The sequence below is a fragment of the Corythoichthys intestinalis genome, chromosome 12, assembly GCF_030265065.1.
Source record: "Corythoichthys intestinalis isolate RoL2023-P3 chromosome 12, ASM3026506v1, whole genome shotgun sequence".
In the NCBI taxonomy this organism is placed as follows: Eukaryota; Metazoa; Chordata; class Actinopteri; order Syngnathiformes; family Syngnathidae; genus Corythoichthys; species Corythoichthys intestinalis.
The window spans coordinates 25,181,002-25,204,702 of record NC_080406.1 but is presented as its reverse complement, the minus strand read 5'-3'; the positions used below and the strand labels follow the sequence as shown (position 1 = coordinate 25,204,702).

Here is a 23,701-nt window from a genome sequence, read left to right as displayed (position 1 = left end):
TTAAAATGTTCTATTGGCCTCAGTTTGGCGCTGTTCTAAGTTGTATTAACATTGCTAAAGCAATTCAAAGCGAGTGTTTTGAAGGTAACACAAACATTTGACTTTTGTATTATAAGGAAATAAGCCTAACAGGTAATTTGGGTAAATGAACTAAAATAAGTCCCAAGTCTACATAAACTACACTGCCAAATGTATCATATTTGAGACAAACATTTTTGGACCTCATTGCCTGTGTCTAAAAAATGATTAAAACCTTATTCTATTTCAATCTCACTTTAGTTATATTTGTTTTACCATGACAATGGCGTGTACTGCTTAATGTATCATTTATGATACAAATTAGAGAATGTGTATATATATATATATATATATATATATATATATATATATATATATATATATATATATATATATATATATATACCAATTAATTTAGATTATTTTATTACATTTAAGGACCACATATAGCTTTCAAATTGAAAAATATCTGAATTTTCTGTTCATAATTTCTGGGGTCAGGCATTATAGGGTTAACATGAACGTCCCCATCAGAGAAAAGAAGTCTCTTCAAGGCTTTCCTTTCTCTTAAAGATCTGATCAGTTTTCCGTTGCTTTGCCCTTTTTTATCGCATTGATTCAATAAGCTTGTTCTTTTTTTCTCCCAGAAAACGTGCATTTGAACCAATCAGAGCTAACTATCCATGCTGATCATATGTCAGTACGTCATTTAATTTGGCATACGCACATCGACGCGACTCGTCAGACTCAGATATCTGCTGCAGCTGTGGAGCTCCGTGCTGTCCGTGGAATAAATAAATAATAAATATCGGTGGAACGTGGAATAAATAAATAATAAATATCGGCGGAAACATGACACTGAACAAGCACTTTATTATGCTTGTTGCTAACACATGAGTATATAAATCTGACGTTAATAGATTGTTTTCCTCTGAAAGATGCCTGCGTGGCAGCCAGGCAGGTTTTTAGCATGTGGTTTTGAGAGTTGCTGTCATATTTTCGAGATCAAAGTGCCGTTCCGCCTCGTTCCGGTGCCTAATCTCTTACCGGAACTGTGTTCCAGCCCACTTTCGCCCCTGATTAGGTGTCAAATTATGTTTTTATCGCATGACAATTCCTTGCAAAGAATTTCATTTGAGGGGCATTACAGTAGGATGGACTCCCAGAAAAGTTGAGAGGCTGTACAAATTGTGAATGAAAGCTGAATGCAATGATGTGAATGCCAAATTTTAATATTTTATTCAAAATAGAGCATAGATGACAGAACAAAAGTTTAAACTGAGAAAATCTATAATTATAATTGGAAAATATATTGATGACATGAAGTAACACGGGGTCTTTTTAACAGGCAACACCTGCTTTTAATTTTCGGAGAAAAGGTACAGGGTGTCCACCTATTGATCTTCAGGAATGTGTTGGATGAAAAGAACATATTTTGCACTACATTCTACATCTTTCTGACTAATAAAGGCTTGTATTGAAATTGGACACTTTACCAATTAGACCATATTGCTAATTCTTTCTTTTAAATATTGTGTAAAAGGAGCACAGGCGAATTAAGAACATTTGAATGGCCACTAGATTTTAATGTCTACGAACATAATTAAAATAGTCGATGAAAATCTTTATGAGGTAAATCAGTGTGCTTTTTTTGTTGGAAAATAAAAAGCAAGTAAAATGGTGTTGCCTGTTAAAGAGGCCTCGTCCACTTTCCTTCTCATTTCATTTGCATAATTTAATGAATCCAAGTCATTGTAATGCAATATCAAGTGCAGCAAGAACATAGAATGACAGTTTGAGTTAATGAAATGTGTTAACGGTATCATCATTTACTTGTATGTTAATTAGTCCAATTAATTTCCCCTTGCTCTGTAATCTGAATATTGTAATAATCTTTGCTCCCCTGCAGGAATGAAATTTACAAGGCACACACCTCAGGGACAATCTGCGTGAAGCGTCGCACTTTCTTCACTAGAACTGTAGGCACATTTGACCGATATGAACTACTTTGATCTGTTATTATTTCTGATATTATTAGCCTTAGTTTGAGGTTCGTTGCAGCTGCGAAGAATCGCTGTCAAGGACTGGGAATTATATGTATGCTGCCTGATTTATTATTTATTTTTTTCCCTAATGTTTGAATGCTCTCTTCACTAATCTTCTCACTAACATTGACCAACGGTGGGTAGTAACGCGTTACGTTTACTCCGATACATTTGAACATGTTTGCGGACGGTGGCTGCTGAGGAGGCAATACCTCCAATATGATTTCGCATTTATACAAAATTAAAGGTAGGGAAACACTGTCATGTTTAGTGTGTCTAGCGGTGGTAAAACATGTTTTTTTTCTCTCTGACAACTGTCTGTGTTGAGAAAGAGTGTGTGTATAATGTAAAAATGATACGAGTCATACGTGCTTTTCATGGAAAATAATTCAATTATTTTTTGTTCTCATGGTAATAATGTTGGGTTGTGGGTTTAGACTCACCTAAAGGACTGTATTTATTCTAATTCTATTTAGATTATTTCAGTTACTTCTTTTTATTTATTTATTTTAACTTAACATTGTACTTATGTTCCAATTTGCTAATATGTTTTGAAAAATAAAAATCCTGTTCAATTGGATTTTTTTTTTTTAACCCATATGTCTCAAAGTAACACATTTTAGAGCTGTAACTGCAGTACCATGAAACGGTGATATTTTTGCTTGAGGTTCTCATACTTTCAGAATCTCACGTCACGTTGACCTGTTCAATCATGTGGTGTCTTTTAAACACCATAAAAAAAAACTTTCACATAGAGCGCTGCTGTCAACATTACTTGAAAATGCAGATTTCAACCTCTCTCCTTGTATTTATTTGGCACCGATGGACCAAGGAAAACGGAGATATGATCGTTTTAATTTCATGGTAGGAAATATGTTATCTCTACTAGAAGGCACTTAAGCTCTTTGGACGGGTGATGTTTCATTTCTGTAGATTTTTCTAGTCAGAATTCAATGATTTTTGTGTTTTTTGGTGGGCCTAATATGATCATGTACAGAATAATAACACTTCATATAGATGACGTGCTGAAAAAATATACTATTGTTTAAAAACAAAACAAAGCTGATATTCTAAGCAGTTACCTATTGAGTATTCTTTTTACAAAATACTTTTTTTTTTTTTTCTTTTTTCTTTTTTTTTTAATTTGTACCTGTGTAAATTTTTGGGATGACAACTTTTCCGTAAGTACTATTATTTTGAAGTAACATTACTCTTATTTTAGATAAAATTTTGGCTACGCTACCACCTCTGTCATTTAGATTTAACATTGTACAATCCATTATCTCCAATTTGCTAATGTCATTACATTGGCCACTAGCAAAAACCAGGGGTTAATTTGAGCCGGATCTTGCCAGAACCAGATCCAGCACCTCTTGATTTTGGCCTCCCTGTGTTCTGGGACTTATTTGGGCAGCTCCGGCCCCTCACGTGCATATAAAATAACAATAATATCGTTGGGGGAAAGAAGGAGAGGGGTCGTTGATGGCTTTCTCCACTTTATTGTAGCAAAAATCAGAAAACAATAAACAAAATAATAGCGGACTGCCGTCACATTCAACCGCGAACTTTTGCTTCTCGGTCATCTCCCCCTCGCTTCCTACTACTCACAGCTCTCCAGTCCCAGCGTCTCTTAAACGGATCGTGCATAGTGTCTTGTTTTGTTTGTGCTGTTTGTGTTTTGTTGACAATGATATCGAACACACGACGTGCTGACAACTTTATTAGCACATGGAGCTAACAGTACGAACACAGCTCTCGGCTCTCGGCAGGCTTTGCCTCTCTATCGCATTCCCGCATAACGTGACCAAAACAACAGTAACGTTGCGTGCACTTCAGGGTGCCTCGGAAAACATCAGAATATTACACACAGTTACGGACATTACAGTATAAAATAATAATATGCATAAATTCATTTACACAACAATCCAAAGAATTGCATGTTGTTTATAAAATTTTAACGTCATTTGAAAGAGTCGGTGATTTGAAATTTGCAGCATCTGGGGAGCAAGCAGCTAGGATCAAATGGAATTTCAACAAGCCAAAAAGACAGTTGCATTAACTGTCTTTTTTCAAAAAAAGGAAGATGGTTCAAAACGCGTCAGAAAAGCACGGAGAAAAGAAAGAAAAAAAAAAGTCCCACAGCATGGCAAGTGGGCATTTGCGTTTTGTTTTTAGCACCATTTTCTGCATATGTTCCGGGACCTGTCCCCGTGTCGTCATCCCTGCGCTGTCATATGTACTTTGCGTTCCGGCACCATGAGATTTACAAATTAAGCACTGGCAAAAACTAACTAGCACTAGCATCCACAGCGAATGAGAACACGGCAGTCATGCAATGACATTTCCAAAAACACAGAATTCATGATTACGCTTTTTAACCTTGTTTGTGCACTGGCAAAAAAAATGGCATGTTTTGTTCTACTGTACCTCATATACAAAACACTTGAGGGAAGAGGGCTGTCTTCTTCTCCATTCGGTTTCAGTTTTTAACGTTTTCCCCTAGTCGTGGCAAGATAAGCCTGCAATTTTGCCAAATGACTATTATTTTCCTTTCTCAAGGAAGAAGTACAGCGCAATGGATCATTGGTTCCCCACAGCTGCATTCATGTACATCTGTTTTGTGTGAAAAGCACCTCTTTTAGAAGCTACAGAATTCTTGAAAATACAGTAGACAGAATGCATGTTCCTAAATGCCACTGCTTAAAATCTAATTTCATGGTGTTTTTTTTTTTTTTTTTTTTTAATCCCCAGGATTGAAAGTGTCCTTTTTGGTGCTGCATTGCCATTGCACCCTTGCCCTTGATCAACTGCACGAGGCAGACAATAGCACTGATCATTTTCCGCGAGCTAGGAAACCCAGCATGGATCAACTCAATAACCTGACATTGTCCGTCTACTCAATGTGGACAATTTAGCATCAGGTCAGCACCTTTCTTTCTCTTTTTAAATCTTTCAGACAATTTGGTGAGCCACCCCCCTGTGCACTGACAGGTCCAAAGGAGACAAACACAATTGTAGCACGAGCAAAAGTGGTTGTGATGCGACCGCGTGTTTAGGTCTGGATTTCTCAAGGTGATACCTGGTGTGGGACAGGGAAGGAGTGAGGGGGTGCTATTATGCAAACTCGATATCCAGCGTGCTTGCAGATTACATTTTTCATGTATTTTCAGGTGACGCTTACCCTTATACATGCGTGCCCCGGTGTGGACGTTTGAATTGCTATGGTTACTAAATTATTTCCCATCATCTAGTTATGTGGCAAGGTGCCATTGAGTTTTAAATCAAACACTCGTTGCAGCCGTGGAATTATGGGCCGGACTTCTCTTTTTTAAAAAATTCAAATCGGATCAATCTTCATTGTGGAATTTCTGCCCCGCTGTTTTGCATTTACTCGTATCTGCACCCAGCTGTGAAAATTGAAACGACAACAATGTGGCCACCTACCTCGCATATTCTTCGTAATGATTTCCATTGTGTCTATTTTTACTGACGAGACAATTGCATAAGATGATGTAGAGACGCCGCTGTACAGTTTCCTTCGCTATGCAAAATAACTCTCCTTCATTGCTCACCTCAAGGTCAAGCTTGACAGCCGCGCTTCAGCTCCCTCGAATTGAGGCAGAACTGAGCAGTGTGCTCTCGCTGTTGTCTTTTGGGTGACAAGAGCAGGCCGTTAGCCTTGTTCAGCCTATTGGAAGACAATTTGGAATCTGACAGGAGACGTTTTTGTGTCTGGAAATGTACATTAAATGGTGTCAACAACATCCTCCGAGGTCACGGCAGAGTCCCCCCGCGGTGAGTGCGAGCTGGCAGGAATCTACACCGCTGTGTGATGGCTCTGTGGCAGTTTTGACACAGGTAATGTGCATGCAAGATGACAGTGGCGCTGATGTGCCACAGAGACAATAATGTACATATCATTTTCCTCCCTGACTGATTGAAGACTGTAATCTGTGCTGGACTTTGGCTCTGATTACACATGTCTGAGGGAGGAAAACAAGGACTGCCAGCACTGGGCTCATTCCAGGCTTTTCAGCATTCAAGAGGACTCAAGTCGGCCTAGAAGGTGAGCTCAATTTGGTCCCATTTATACCTTTTTAGCATGGAATGCATCAGGCAAACTGACATCAAACAGTAGAGAAGATGCCACTAGGAGAAAGATGCGAGCAGCACAGAAGGTCAACCCATTGCCCTGTTTTGCACAATAGACATCCTTGGCTCAGAAAAATAATACTTCCAACTTTTGAGGCAATGAAGTGAAATTGTGTGATTTTGCTTTTTCCATGAATGACATTAACTCAAATTCTAGTCATGACAAGCAGGTTTATGTTATGGACCTACCATCACTACTTATAGGCTAGCTGTGACCCAAATGAATTTTTTTTCAACTTTTCAAATTGATTAAAAGTTGCAGTTCAATATCATGTGACTGAATATCACAGTTGGAACAAAATTCAAGTGTAGTGATAAACACAAAAATATGCATTTGTCTGGAAAAATATTCCTTTACTTAAAGCTGGATGTATTTTAGTCCAAATCCAAGACGTAAATCTAGGTGTAACAACTAATCAATCTGTCTTGGTTCGGGCTTTCAAAATTATCGTGTTAATGGGCGGTAATTAATTTTTTAAATTATTCACGTTAAAATATTTGACGCATTTACTGCACTTGCCCCGCTCAAACAGATTACAATGACAACACAGTGTCATTTCCATTTGTTACCTGTTTTTTGGTGTTTTGTCGCCCTCTGCTGGCGCTTGGGTGCGACTGATTTTATGGGTTTCAGCACCATGAGCACGGTGTAATTATTGACATCAACAATGGCGAGCTACTAGTTTATTTTTTGTTTGAAAATTTTACACATTTTATTAAAACGAAAACATTAAGAGGGGTTTTAATATAACATTTCTATAACTTGTACTAGCATTTATCTTTAAAGAACTACAAGTCTTTCTCTCCATGGATGGCTTTAACAGAATGTTAATAATGTTAATACCATCTTGTGAATTTCTTGTTATAATAAACAAATGAAGTACTTATGTACACTATTTTGAATATATATATATCCGTCTTGTGTCATATCTTTCCATTCCGACGATAATTTACACAAAAGTATGGCATATTTTAGATGGCTTGAATTGCAATTAATTACGATTAATTAATTTTTAAGCTGTGATTAACTCTATTAAAAATTCTAATCGTTTGACAGCCCTAGTCTTGATATATCGATTTATTATGCACAATCGAACTGAAATTGTTCAAAAAGCATGTTGTAGATGTTGTTTGGTTAAAAACAATGTTTTGTTTTCTTTTGTTCAAATGTCTGAAATGTTTCAACGGCAACATTTTCAAAAACTGCAACGTTGCTTTGTATTTTTTATCCTTTAGGGGAAATATAACTCATTAATCTTCTGATCTGTTTGTTTTAGGTCAATGTGGCCCTTGAATCGAATCGAATCGTGACAGACTTTGTAATATCGGCGTATATCGTATCGCTGTCCAATGAAACAATATCATCTCATGAAATTGGTGATCTACCACCCGTAAAATGTACATAATATAGAAACATATTTGAACTTTAAGTAACATTTCTGAATATGTAATAAAAGCACAGGAGTAGTTTTAAATCCATAATCTCCAAATTTTTAATCAAGATGACCTCAAAGTACAACCCCAGTCAAATGAAGTTGAGACATTGTGTGTGTAGTGCAGAGCTTCTCAATTACTTTCTATTACGCCCCCTCAGGAAGACGTAAATGTTTCGCGCCCCCACCTCCAGCTCTCTGCTGCCACTGTAAATAGGCTATATATATATATATATATATATATATATATATATATATATATATATATATATATATATATACATATATATATATATATATATATATATGTATTTGTGTAAAAAATTATTAAAAGAAAAAAAAAAAATGACCATAAGATGCCGATCGATCGGGTCCGATCACGTCATTTTCAAAGTATCGGAATCGGCAAAAAAATATCGGACATGCCCTTTTTAATATATATATATATATATATATATATATATATATATATATATATTAGGGCTGTCAAAATTATCGCGTTAACGGGCGTTAATTAATTTTTTAAATTAATCATGTTAAAATATTTGACGCAATTAATGCGCCCGCTGGCATATTCCCTCAAACATTACAATGAGGCCGTTTATGGACATTAAGAGTGAAGAGAATGCCACCGGCCGCTTGGGGGCAGCGCCGTTCCATACTCATGTTATGTCGTCTAAACGTGGGAGAATTAGTAGTTGTGAGACGTTTATGCTGTATTCACAATGCAATTCAAATTGCTATTTGTGCTCCACACATATTTCGGTAAGTTTTCTTTCTTTTAGAGGCAATTATGTGTCTCTTGTTTTATTTTGGGTAAGATATGTACAGATACAGTGGGGAGAACAAGTATTTGATACACTGCCAAATGGTTTTGGCAGTGTATCAAATACTTGTTCTCCCCACTGTATATGTTATACAGTAAAGGCGAGTGGACACAGGCGTGCCGTTTATTGGCATAAGCTTCTCCTTCACAACAAACATAAGTATCCTTTAGTGAAAGCACAACAAAAATAATATTCCTATCTCTCAAAAAAAAAAAATGTTCTCAAAAAGAAAAGCACTTCAGTCTATAGTAATGAGGCCCTATTCTGACACACAGTTAAACAACAATGCTAAATAAACTGGCATTCCATATCAATTTAGCTATGCAAAATACAAGTAAAACTTTTCACTCTATTTTTATTATTGTTATTTTTATTCTTCTTATTATTATATTAACTCCACTTTTGATTGAAAATTTTACAAATTTTATTAAAACGAAAACATGAAGAGGGGTTTTAATATAAAATTACTATAACTTGTAACTATAACATTTATCGTTTAAGAACTACAAGTCTTTCTATCCGTGGATCACTTTAACAAAAAGAATGTTAATAATGCCATTTGTGGATTTATTGTTACAATAAACAAATACAGTACTGGTGTGCAGTATGTTGTATGTATATATCCGTCATGTGTCTTATCTTTCCATTCCAACAATAATTTACATAAAATATGGCATATTTTAGAGATGGTTTGAATTGCGATTAATTGCGATTAATTACGATTAATTATTTTTTAAGCTGTAATTAACTCGATTAAAAATTTTAATCGTTTGACAGCCCTAATATATATATATATATATATATATATATATATATATATATATATATATATATATATATATATTTTTTAATTTAATTAGAGAGATAAATGGCAGCATAAAATGAGTAGAGTGGATTTTGGCAGCCTTTGGAGCCTTTTTTTAATTGGCTAAAGCCTTACAATCCCTCTCTTTATGATTAGAAATATCATGGGAAGCAATGTGGGGAAGCAAGGTAGCAATTGATCTTTTTCTTAACATCTTATGTTATTTCCCAATGCAAAGAAGATATATCAATTGGTAGCACTATGCACAGTCATGGTTCCACTTCCCATCATGCATTTGGGCACGGCTACAGTATCATTTACTCAAAGCTCAACAAATACACTAGATGGCAATATTTAGTCACAATATACAAAGTCACAAGTCTTTCTATCTGTGGATCCCTCTCACAGAAAGAATGTTAATAATGTAAATGCCATCTTTAGGATTTATTGCCATAATCAACAAATACAGTACTTATGTACTGTATGTTGAATGTATATATTCGTCCGGGTTTTATTCATTTTTTTCTTAATGCATTGCCAAAATGTATATGATCGGGAAAAATTATCGGGAATGATTGGAATTGAATCGGGAGCAAAAAAAAAGCAATCGGATCGGGAAATATCGGGATCGGCAGATACTCAAACTAAAACGATCGGGATCGGATCGGGAGCAAAAAAGCATGATCGGAACAACCCTAGTTTCAATATTTAAAAATAGGTTCAAGTCAAGATTTTGCCAATTTAGGAGTATTTTAGATAGAAAGTTACTTAGGTTCGCGAGGAAGGTTCTCTACAACAGCGCCTTCCTGAGAACTCTACTGCTTTAAGATGGCGGCTGTTTACTAGCGCCGGCGAGTCTACCATTTCGCATCTAGTTGTATACACATGTACTAACGACGCCGCGCCTGTCATTTTGCATCAGTTCTATATATATGTGATATCTACCGTAGCATCATATGGGCGTAGTTTGTATGCTATCGGCTACAGTCAGGTATTATTGTTATGGGAGCCACGTAGCATCGCGTTTGCAACAGCGTCACAACTCCCTTACCTCCTCCCCACTCCCGCTCTGCTCTCTCCGTGACGTTTCCTGGGTCAATCAGCCACTGTAATAGCACTTAGTAACGCACGCCCTTACATCCTCAGTAACGGTAGCAGCGTTGCAAAGATGAGAAAAATATTTAATTAGATTACTCACTACTGAAAAAATAACGCTGTTATACTCGTTATTAACAAGACTGCTACAAACTATTAAAAATCAAAGATCTTGTCAACTATTATACATCTATAATGTCATATATACAGTATGTCATATGTCATATGTCATATATAATAAATATATAAAATGTTTTTAAGGTTCAGGAGAGTATGCACCGTCTGAAAGGTTCTGGAGATTTTGTGTTGCCCAGATTTTAAACAACTCGCAAACGTTTTTTGTGTGTCTGTATGTGGAGTGAAACTTTCGACCAATTTAGACAATCACTTCAAGCATTGTCAAAATATTGAAATTGAAAGATTGTTGTATAAAAATATGGTCTGGTCACAGTATAATGGCATTTGCTGAAAATGCGTGTTGCTGTTCTTGTCAATTGGTGTGTATAATAATAATTATACACACAAATATAATTATTGTTAATGAGCCAACTCTGACTTTGTTTGGTTTAGTTTTTGTTTGTTGGATTTAAAAAAAATTTTTTTTTTTTTTTCTTCTGTTTTTTTTTTCTTCTCTCTCTGTCTCCGTCTCTCTCTCTGTCTCTCTCTGTCTTTCATTGTGTGGATAGGAGTATCCCACAAAATAAGGATGCTGGACGATGAGAACAGGGGTGGAATTAAATAAGTTTTTCTTCTTCCCACTCCCTTTCGAGTGTAAATAATTATTTTGAATTATGCTGTATTTATGTTTCTTTTGTGCATGCTCAGAAAAAAAAAAAGCTTCATTTTTGTCATCCATGTTGTATTTCTGAAACCATTAGCATTACTGTGCATTATCAGTCTTGCTGTTTAGGAGTGTGAGTAGCAAACATGGCGAGCCCTTCAAAATTTAAACACTGTTTTTTTTGTTTGTTCGTTTTTTCATGACTATTTTCCCCTCCCAGCCATACTCCAATGACCTGTTGAAAATACAGCAAACAGATAGAGTGTAACTATGATCTCTTTCAGTAGAGCGCTGACCTTTGACACAGCTGACTTTCCAAGCTTTGGTTCATTAGCTTGCAGGCTACTTACTGGTTCTAGAAGATGACAAAAAAACAAGCAGTGCCATCATGGTATTTATAGGTGGAAGGTTAAAGATTAAAAACTCATAGATGAGGGTATTCATTATTTGTGGTCTATCTAAAAAAAACAGAGATTGTACTTGATTTCTTTTAGATGCTTTCATTTGTGAGTAATGCGTAAATAATGCAGACGCATTACTGACTCACAAAGAGAAACACATTGAGAGTGCCGTCTACACCCTTTTTATTGTGGGATTACATTAAATATTTATGAAAAAGAACATATCAAACCAGCCACTTTGTTGTACATGCACACGCGTAAGTTCACATTGAGCTACTCAGAAATTAAATAACACCAAGCAGAATTCACCTTTGCAATGTGTCTCCACGTAAAAATAGGAGCGATTTCTCCGTTGACAATAGGTCAACGCTCTACAGAAGGTACCTCGCACATTACAAGGTTGCTCTCGGGGGAGCGGTAATGGGTTCTGGGCAATTGAACAGCTTGCCATGCTTTAGTGCACCTGTACTACGTTAGAGCTGTCATCATTACCACTTCCTCCAACGTTCGCCCCATAAGCAAGACAGACTCTCACACTTAGCGATAGCTCACTTCGGACTAACATTCTCACCTCTTGTCTGCAGTCACACTGAGTGGCAAACAGCTTCAGTGCTGGATCTCGACATTTATATTGAGATAGAATTGTCAAATTAGGAATCGTGTTTATACTCCGATTTCTTTGAATGTAATAATCTACACTAGATTTTTTTAAATTTAAAAAAAAAAAAATTTTTTTTAAGTGTTTTGGATCACTGTCAGTTGCCTCAACCGTTATAATTGTGCTATGAAATCTGTTCTTATTAGCGTTAAAGGGGTTGTGGCTTGTGGTTCTGACAATCTTGTTTAGCACAATCCTTGCAGTGATTCTACAAATCAATGTTATTATTGTTATCAATAACAAATTAAATGAAGAAAACTAGAATTGAAAAAAAAAATTTGGTTAACTGATATACTGTATATATAAAAACTAGAGGTGCAAGATAATTATCGGTCCGATAATTATCGGTCTGATAATAGCGATTATGACGTCATTCCAATAAATCCGATAACATTATTACCGTATTGGCCCGAATATAAGACGGTGTTTTTTGCATTGAGATAAGACTGAGAAAGTGGGGGTGGTCTTATATTCGCGGTTTAGACATTATACCGATTCACGACGCTAGATGGTGCCAGATGTCATTGAAGCGATGTTCTGTCATGACAGATCTCAGCTACTCTCAAGTTTAACCAGTTTGCATTATTTTATTTTATTGCAATGTTTTTCCTTATTCAGATTTGTTTCAAGACTACAGTTACAGTTAGACTTCACTTTGATTGTTAATGCAGTTATTGCAATTTTGCTGTTTTATCACAATAGATTGGTTTATTTACATTTTAAAAACCAGAAGCCATTCATTTACGAATTTGATTGCACTTTAGTTTACATATTTAAATCTTCAGATATTAAGATTTGAATGAGGCAAAATAACGTGCTTTTTCTCTCAAATTTACTACTCAGACATTTGAAGGCGAAGGACGCATTTTCTGCGTCCTGTATGGTATACTGGGGACGGGTTTCAATAAGCTTCGGCTTCTCCCGTCAGCCCTTTTCTTTTCGGGTTGAATTAATTGTAAAAACATATAAATGCTGTATGTTTGTTTGGATTCATGCCTGAAATAAAAATAAAAAAATAAATAAATATATTGTTATTTACATTTCAAAAACCAGAAGCCATTAATCTACGAATGTGATTGAACTTTAGTTTACATATTTAAATGTTCAGATATTAAGATTTGAATGAGGCAAAATAACATGCTTTTTCTCTCAAATATATTGTTATAATCATTTGTTTCAGATGTACTGTATTTTTTTTCTATATAAAAATTAATTTGGTGTTCAAAAAGTCTTTTTTCTAACTTGAGTCTTGAAAAAGAGGGGGTTGTCTTATAATCAGGGCCGTCTTATATTCGGGCCAATGCGGTAATAGGCCCGATAATATATTTTTAGCACGGTGTCGGTGGATCGGGATGTGTGCTTTGGTTTCCACTCCTGTTTTGCCAGCATGCAAAGTTTTGTTACTGTTCTAGAGGCCGTATTTTCCCATCACTGAGTGATAAACCTTACTGGCAATTAGCAAATGTTTGAATTTTACAGTGTTATGTTTACAAGTTCTTGAGAGGCCTTTTGGTTATTGATAGGCTTGTTGTCCTATAATTGCCAGGTTCAGGAAGTTGTTTCATGGACCAAGACCACAAACATCTCCTGTCCTGTTGCACCAAATGTCTTATCTGCTGACAAAGCACAATACCTTTTGGGTTTACAGTATGTTTGTTTTAGTTTAGTGCTCATTGTTCAGGTGAACGCATCGCCAATGACATTGACAGATTGATTGTGATTGACTCAAATTATATTTTTGAAAAAATAATATGGGCACTTTATTTGAAGTCAAAACTGTTCGTCTTTGTTTTGTTCATTATAATAATGTTCATGTCATCAGAGGTTGCGCTAGACTTTTTCGTTGTCTGCCATTTTGACTGACAGTGTCATAAAAATCCGGTCATAATCTATTTTTACCCGTCACTTACATTTTTAAAATTATAATAATGACATATTCAATAGTATTTAGTTTTCATTCATTTTTAATTAATATTCTGTCCGAACAAGTTTAACAAGAGGCAAACAGACAGCAGAGTGCACCAATCAGCGACGGGCAGACGTGCCATTAGCAAAGCGACGAGGGCAGGACGAGGGACTTGCGCGTGGAAGTAAACATACGAGGAGAACAGAGTTTATTCAACATGGCTAGCGCGAGACAGACTGTTGTCAATGACTCGTGTCGATGTGTTTTAGCTCATTTAAAACTGAATTTACCGCGGATTGGAACATATTCTCGGCTCTCCCGTTCGCCATTCGTGTTGTTGTAGAGACGACTTTCGACGCGCAAGAGTGACGTTGCCCGTAAAGAACACTTCACGCAAATAAACAAATCTGATTTGTCGATTGATTTTGTACCTACTCGAGAGGCTGTGTCCCAGACTTTTCTCTCAGTGTTTGAAAAATACAGGGAGAACAGTGTGGCCGTGCCAGGCAAACACTCAGTTGCCTTGACATTTTTCCAAGTAAGGCCAACGACGTCATGCATCAAGAGAGACAATAGCTAATTAATATGCTCACTCGCCACCCTGTGGTCTGGGGTGTGAATTGCGACCTGTCAAAATGACAGATGGACTTCAGTTTTTTCCGTCACCGTTTTAAAAAAACGGTCAACGACGGAAAATATTCGGTTAACGCGACCCCTGCATGTCATCATGAAAATTTTGGTTAAGTCTAAGGCAAATCTATGCTGAATCCACCACTAGTATTTTTGACCTACAGGTGTTGAAAAACTCAGGTGAGTATACATTTAAAAATTGTATATATATATATATATATATATATAAAATCGGTTATCTTGAGGGGCAGGGAGTTATCGATATCGGTTTCAAAAAATAGATATCGTGCGCCCCAAATTAAAACTAATAAAAAAAATATATATATAACCAACTGAAACTATATTGTGTTCACAAAACTAACTAAAGAGTAGGGAAATTGAATACACTAAACATTTTCTTTTCATTTTTTGTTCATGTTTCTGAATCAGTATTCACACACATTAAATTCACATACAAATTCAAAATGACTGAATATGTACATGTTTTGAAAGATGTTATTTTTGTTGTTTGATATTTAATCCAAGTAAATCCTATACCTGACATACAACCTAAAGTAGGAAAAAACTATATGAATACAAACGCTAATAAAAAGTACTGTAAAAAAAATCATTTTATCGATATTGGTTTCAAAAAATAGATATCGTGCACCCCAATTTAAAACTAATAAAAAGAAAAAATATATAACCAATTGAAACTGTATTGTGTTCACAAAACTAGGGAAATTGAATACACTAAACACTTTCTTTTCATTTTTTGTTCATGTTTCTGAATCAGTATTCACACACATTAAATTCACATAAAAATTCAAAATGACTGAATATGTACATGTTTTGAAAGATGTTATTTTTGTTGTTTGATATTTAATCCAAGTAAATCCTATACCTGACATACAACCTAAAGTAGGAAAAAACTATATGAATACAAACGCTTTTAAAAAGTACTGTGAAAAAAATCATTTTTGAAAAAAAAACTAGTAAATCCACTTTAAAAACTAAAGGTCACTCAATTCTAGAGATAAACTGATTATCGACGCCGATATTTGAAAATTTGACGTATAACGGTATTGGCCTTTTTTTTTTAAATCAGACAGGCCGATATGAAAAAAATCAATTTAAAAACTTGTGATTTCGGCTCAGATGCAGCCGCACCACTCTCTCCTGCACTAGTATTCACCCTGTCTTCTCATTTGTGAAATGGTCATCCGGTCATTAAATGGTTTTTATATGTATTTACCACAGATAATGCTGAGCCTGAGAACTGCATGTTTTGTTTTTGTTTGAAGTTAAAACAAAGTTAAATTATTTCAGTTGTATTGGAATTTTATTTTATTTATTGTGAAAAAAATCAGGGAGCGATTATCTAAATTTTTATTTAACTTTACAAAAGGTGCTGCTGAGCCTGAGAACTCCCTGTATTTTTGTTGTATTGTATTTTCTGTGGAAAATTTTCAGAAAGCTATTTATTTAAGCTTTAACTCAACCTTATATATTTAAATATTTGATATATATAACCTGTTTCTGAGTCTACGAAATCCAGGCACTTGTGGAGCTATTATTTTCTATTTGTGTGATTCAGTAAACATGCTTTAAGCATTTCATTGAAGTTCAGTATTTGCATTATTCATTTTATATGCCAATTTTTACACTTTTACTGCAAATGAATAGCGGCTCCAAAAATTGTTTATCTGCCCCTCTAACAACTAATAATCGGTATCGGTCCTGAAAAAAACCCATATCGGATGATCTCTACTCAATTTTCGAAAAAATATATTTCAAATTAAACTATAATTAAAAAGTTCAAACTATTACAGTTAGTCCCTGGGTACGACATACTCTACTTATGCGATTTTGACTTTACGCCGTTGGAGTCTCGTTTGCCATCTCTTTTTTTTTTCTTTTTTTTTCTGCACAAACAGTACCTAATTGTACCTCACCGAATCTTTTTTTTTTTGTAATTTACCTTATTAACATGACTTGTTCTGTCCTAACGAAACTGAAGTTTTTCAGCTTGATAGACAGCAAACAAAGCAATTGTGCTTTTTTTTTTTAAGCTTTTTACTTCTTTCACGTTTGACAATTTGTAAAGCTGTAACACACAGATGTACACGTCTATTCAAAAAACACGCATTTTAACAATAAAACACTCGACACAAAACAATTCGTGTTCAAACGTCCATCTAGTCTAATCAATATGCAAATATAGTAGATTAAATTAGCCAAATTTGCATCACAAAAGTCCGCAAACATATATTAGCTAAAGCAACGTACAGTGCTGCTCGAAAGTTTGTGAACCCCACAGCGATGGTCAGATTTTTTGTAAAAAAAACTAAAATAACCTTATTAAATGTTAAGTTATACCCAAATCCACAATACTGACATTCCAAATAATGGACTGAAACAAAAGAAATAGTTATATTGTCATTCTTTATTTAACAAAAGTGGTTGATTTAAGAAAAACTCAGATATCATGTGTGCAAAAGTATGTGAACCCCTTCAGTTAATAGGATATTGCGCCTCCTTTTGCAGAGATTACCTCAACCAAACGGTTTCTGTAGTGACTAATCAGCCTCTCACATCTACTTTGGGGGATTTTTGCCCATTCTTCCTTGCAGAACGCAGTCAGTTGAGAGAGGTTTGATGGGCGTCTGGCATGAACTGCTCGCTTCAGGTCCCGCCACAGCATTTCAATGGGATTTAGGTCAGGACTTTGACTGGGCCAGTCCAGAACACGAATCTTCTTCTTTTTCAGCCATTCCTTGGTTGTATTGCTGGAATGCTTTGGATCATTATCATGTTGCATGATCCACCTTCTGCCAAGCTTTAACTTCAAAACAGATGGCGTCAGGTTATGTTCTAGGATTTGACAATATTCCTCAGAATTCATGATTCCCTGGACTATGTGGAGTTGTCCAGGTCCTGAGGATGAAAAGCAAGCCCAGATCTTGACATTCCCACCTCCATGCTTCACTGTTGGGAGAAGGTTCTTTTGGTGGTATGCAGTGTTGACTTTTCGCCAGACATGGCGGTTTTGGTTGTGACCAAACAGTTCAATTTTGCACCTACATCAGTTGATGAAAACTCTTTTTAATTTAGTCTCGACAACACAACTGTTAAAAAAACAAACAAAAAAAAACTACTGAATTGATTGATTAGGAAATCAGGTTGAAATAATAGAAAATTCCAAAATGTTGAGGGGGTTCACAAACTTTTGAGCAGCACTGTATGTGGGCCAAACCAGAGCACAGCTATCCTTTGCTCCTGTATGGAAGAATTATTGAACGACAGTCCAGCCAGACCCAACGCTGCCTCCAGAGGACAGTGTATCCTCCACCATTGAAGAAAATACAATTCTTTTGAACTTTTTGGATAGTTATTTTGCGTTTTTAAAGGTTCAATTCCGACTACGTTGCCAGCGTTGGAACGGAACTCGTTCGTAACTTGGGGACTACATGTATAACCTTACACCAAACTTTTATGCACTTTACAATAATGACACAGTTACAAGGAGTACATAATAGATGGACTGATGAATAAAAATAGCAACAACTTTGACTTAGATAGTACCCAATTCAGAGTACCCAATGACACTGAACAATGTAAGTTAAACTGGTAGGTTATGAGTTTTTGTTTAAAGGTTTCTAATTACAGTGGTACCTCTACATACGAACTTAATTTGTTCCGGGTCATTGTTTTTAAGTCAAAATGGTCGTATGTCGAGAAGGATTTTCCCATAAGAATACATTATAATTCCACAGCCCAAAAATCTACACAAAATCCTTAATAAATACTATTGGTACTATTTTAAATAGCAATTACACAGAGCAAAACACATTAATTATGAATAAAAATGGAATAATAATAGAATAATAGTAATAATAATAATACCTGTAATAATGTAACGAATCGGGTTCTATTGTGGCGGATGTGTTTTGCGTGATGTACCTGGATGCACCGCTTGGCAGACATGACAGAGTGAGAGAGGACTTTCTACTTTACCTTTTCATGTTCAGCTGGGGCGAATAGTAGGCATGTTATGTTGCACAAGTTCTGAAATAATCGATTAAAAACCTGGCGAAGCTGGCCATTTTTTTGCCGATGTTACAATCCTAATAATTTTTACCTTAACTTATAAAGACTGGCAAACTGAAATGGGATAAGTACCATCGAGGCGGCCATATTGTTGAGGCAGTTCACGGACGCGCACATTACGCTCGTGTTTTTCAGTCTTCATTTCGATGGTAAGCCTCATATTTTTCCTTTTTTTACCAACTGCACTAACATTCTTGAAAGCCATGCTGATTTCGCGCACAAGAAAATCCACAGTGTGTCCGTTTTGCGGGAAAACAAAGAAACTGCGGCACTATCATAAATCGTCGTATTTCGAGCATGCCGTCGGATGTAGATACAAATGGCGAGTATACAGTGGTACCTTTACATACGAAGTTAATCCGTTCCAAGACCTTGTTTGTAAGTCAAAATTGTCGTATGTCGAGTAGGATTTTCCCATAAGAATACATTATAATTCCATTAATTTGTTCCACAGCCCAAAACCTACACTAAATCTGTTAAAAATGCCAGGTTGTTTGCATGTTACATGTTTTGGATCCTGCTGGTGGCGAGTTGCAATTTGTTTGTTTTTCTGATCAGGCATATTTTGGCCACCTAAAGAGAGCTAAAGCCTACGTTCTCATAGAAAGAAAATAAAAAGGCAACGCATTGATGAAGAGAAAGTTTTGGTCTGATTAATTCGGGACGGGCATCATTGTTGTTCTAACTGGACTATCTGCAGTGGTATCAATTCTTCCAGTCAGACCAGCTCAATGCTTTTTTTTTTTTTTTTTTTTTTTTTTTACAAAATCCTTAATAAATACTTCTGTTACTATTGCAAATAGCAATTACAAGAGCACAACAAATACATTATGTATTTTGCGACGTGTACCTGAACGCACCGCGGGGCTGACGGCAGACAGACGGCAGAGTGAGACAGTGCAGTTGACTCTCTTTTCACGTCCTGTTGTTGCTATCAGTTGGCGACGCGTGTTGTGTTCCACAAGTTCTGAAATAAATTATTAAAAACCTGACGAAGCTGGTGATCTCTTTGGCGATGGTACCAGAATAATAATTGTCACTAGAGATGTCCCGATCGATCGGGTCCGATCACATCATTTTCAAAGTATCGGAATCGGCAAAAAAATATCGGAAATGCCTTTTTTAATATATATGTATTTTTTAATTAAATCGTTTTCTAATTGTATTTAACGTTACAAACATAATATGTTGCACTCATCCAGAGTTTTTAGTTTAGGTTTAAGGTAGGATTAACAAATTGATCCCGTTGACGGCGGTAATTAATTTTTTTTTAAATTCATCACATTAAAATATTGAACGCAATTAACGCATGCGCTGCACGACCCACTCACGCATTGTCGCATTGAATCTGTAATTGCGCCATTTTACCTATAAATAGAGCTAAAAGGCAGCGTAAAACGAGTAGAGTGAATTTTGGCATCCTTTGGAGCCTTTTTTAAAATGGCTAAAGCCTTACAATCCCTCTCCCAACGATTAGAATAATCGTGGGAAGCAATGTGGGGAAGAAAGGTAGTAGTTGATCTTTTTCTTAACACACTATTTATTTCCCAACGCAGAGAAGATATATCAATTGCCACCACGACGCACAGTCATGGTTGCACTTCCCATCATGCATTTGGGCAGAAGTTAAATGGCTACAGTATCATTTACTGAAAGCTCAACAAATGCACTAGATGGCTGTATTTAGTCACAATATACAAAGTCACAAGTCTTTCTATCCGTGGATCCCTCTCACAGTAAGAATGTTAATAATGTAAATGCCATCTTGAGGATTTATTGTCATAATAAACAAATACAGTACTTATGTACTGTATGCTGAATGTATGTATTCGTCCGAGTTTTATTCATTTTTTTCTTAATGCATTGCCAAAATGTATATGATCGGGAAAAATTATCGCGAATGATTGGAATTGAATCGGGAGCAAAAAAAAAAAAAAAAGCAATCGGATCGGGAAATATCAGGATCGGCAGATACTCAAACTAAAACGATCGGGATCGGATCGGGAGCAAAAAAACATGATCGGAACAACCCTAATTGTCACCTTAACGTATAAAGACTGGCGAACAGAGGTCGGAGGAGTATTGTCAAGCAGTTCATGGAGACGCACCCCACGCTCATATTTTTCTATAATTTCATCTTCATTACAATGGTAAGCCTCACCTTTTTTTTCTTTTTTCATCACCTGCCTTAACATTCTTTGAACCCACATTGATTTCTCTCACAAGAAAATCTGCTGTGCGTCGGTCTTGCGGGAAAACAAGGAAATTGCTACGCTGTCATGAATCATCGTATTTCGAGCATTTCGTCTGATGTAGATGCAAATGGCGAGTCAAATTTTACATCTGATGTTGAAAAAATCGTGTGTCGAAGCGATCATATATCGAGGTACCACTGTATATTTTTTCCCCAAGTAATGATGTTTTAACTTCCTGTGCTCATGTTAATTTACAAAAAGATGGACTCCATTCAGAATTAGGCGCCAGAGTGGAAAATGAACCCTCGCTGCCTGCCCTTGTCACTTACTTCCATAATGATTCATTCAGTGAAAAAGAATGTAGTATGACTGTACCAGGCCACGTTCTTTCTTTTTCATTTTCCTGTTGCCCAATTTTTCATTGCATTCACTGCTGTACACTCCAGTCTTTTTCATGTTGCTGGTTTTCAACCTCTACTTAACATGAAGGCTCGTTTGACATCCGCTGCAAGACTTAAATATGTCATAATAGTGATTTAAGCCCCCTTTAAATAATTGTTGCTTCACTCATTATTGGACTTAGAAGTGTTTCTGCCATTTCTTCCTCTTGACGGACTCATCCGAGCACAAGCACTAGAGTCGAGGCAGCATCAAGGCCTCATCATGGCGAGTGTGGCAGCTTCCCTCTGACGTGCAGATGTTTTCCACTTCCTCCTCCCACGCATTTCTTCTTATATCAGCATCCCAAACGAGCGGCTTTTGAAAGCGAATGAGAGGAAAAGTTTACATTGTGCTAGAAAAAGGAAATGGAAATTACGGGCAGTGTCAGATAATTGAGCTTGTCGCCAGAGACATGCTAATAACAGACAGAGATGCACAAGACTTGTCAGTCCGTCGCCGCGGTGACAGACTCTCTTGTGTTGATGAGCTGTTTTAGAGGGCAAATTGTTCCACGCAAACGCTGTCGTTATTACAAGCTGGCAAGGCGCTCGCTTGTGTACTCGATTCTGTTTGAAGTGACAGAATCCAATTGACCGGCACATATTCATGTACTTTATTTTCTTTATTCTCAAGCAACAATGCAGATAATTACTGCACCGAGTAAAAGCGAAAATAGAATTTCATTGTGGCCCGTGGAAACAATGGCTGAGCTGTCTCAGCAACACGTTTGCTGACATTGTAACGACCAGGAGGCCTCTTATGAGACAAGCTGTAATCCGTTTTTTTTTTTTTTTTTAACACTCTATAAATGTATAGACAAAATGTTGTTTATGTTCTCTGTGCTGTACATTCTGACAGTGAGTGTGGATGTCTATTATCCTGTCAATCATAATGTGCTGACATCAAAGACAGAAAACGTCTCCTGCAGCAATATTAAATCATCTTGTTTGAATTCGTTTTTTAATCAGAAGTGCGTATTTTAAAATCAAATTTTATAGACATCATTTAGAATTGTAGTTATTTAGTTGTGTCATTGTTTTATGCACCGAAAAGGACTGAAAGTGGCATTCATGTTAGTAACATGTTAACACTAAACTCGTTACAGGGATTTGACTACCGTATTTTTTGGACGCACAGTTTTTTCATAGTTTGGCTGGGGGTGCGACTTATACTCAGGAGCGACTTATGTGTGAAATTATTAACACATTATTATATCATTTCGCATGTTATTTTGGTGTTTTGGAGTGACACTGATGGTTTGGCAAACTTGTTAGCATGTTTTCTATGCTATAGTTATCTGAATAACTTTTAATAGCTATGTTACGTTAACATACCGGCCACATTGCGTTGTTCATGCATCATGCAATATTATCATACTGTACACCTATTCAGCATGTTATTCTCTATTGTATTTTATTTTAAATTGCCTTTCAAGATGACATATCTGTTCTATGTATGTGTAGGATTTTATCAAGTAAATTTCGCCCCAAAATGCGACTTATACTCCGGTGCCACTTATATATGTTTTTTTCCTCTTTGTTGGGCATTTTATGGCTGTTGCGACTTATACTCGGATGCAACTTATAGTCCGAAAAATACGGTAAATATATAAGCCAATTACAGGACAGAGTAAGATTTTCAACCCAAACATTTTTCGGACTATAAGGCGCACTTAAAATCCTGAATTTTTCTAAAAATGTACGTAATGTTTTATAGTCCAGCATGATTTATGTACTGTATGAATTCTGGTTGTGGCTTATAAACCTCAAACCTATTTTGTTGAAGCATACCTCTATCATACTGCTCCAGAAAGTTCTCAAGACACACATTCATCATGCATTAAACCGATGAACAGGGCCAGAGTGGGACTCATTTTCAGCCCGGGTGTTTCATGCCACAGACCACTTTATATCATGACCTACCGTATTGAAATGTTGTTATAATAATCGTGCTGTCAAGCGATTAGAAATTTTGATCGCGCTTAATCGCATGCTGTCAATAGTAAACTTGCGATTAGCGGCATTTTTTAAATGCATAAATTATATATTTTAATTTTTAAATACATCTATTAGCACAGGAGTTGATCAATGTGCTTACCTTACATCCAATTTAAGCCTCATTAGAAAAAACAACTTTACATTTGTAAAGATGAATTATACATGAATTTTCATCATATAACTTTTAAAAAGGGAGGCACAGAGGAAGAGTGGTTAACATGTCCGCTG

At 36.1% G+C, this 23,701-nt stretch overlaps 1 long non-coding RNA gene across 1 annotated transcript in view; it reads left to right on the top strand.

Annotated features, from left to right (window-relative positions):
* Nucleotides 1–5,807: 5,807 nt before the first annotated feature.
* The window catches only part of LOC130927438 (uncharacterized), a 31,674-nt gene continuing 13,780 nt past the window's right edge, over nucleotides 5,808–23,701 (top strand). Inside the window, exons 1-2 of the long non-coding RNA XR_009066429.1 lie at nucleotides 5,808–5,921; nucleotides 6,007–6,129. This is a non-coding gene — a long non-coding RNA (uncharacterized LOC130927438). The remainder of the gene's footprint in view (nucleotides 5,922–6,006; nucleotides 6,130–23,701) is intronic.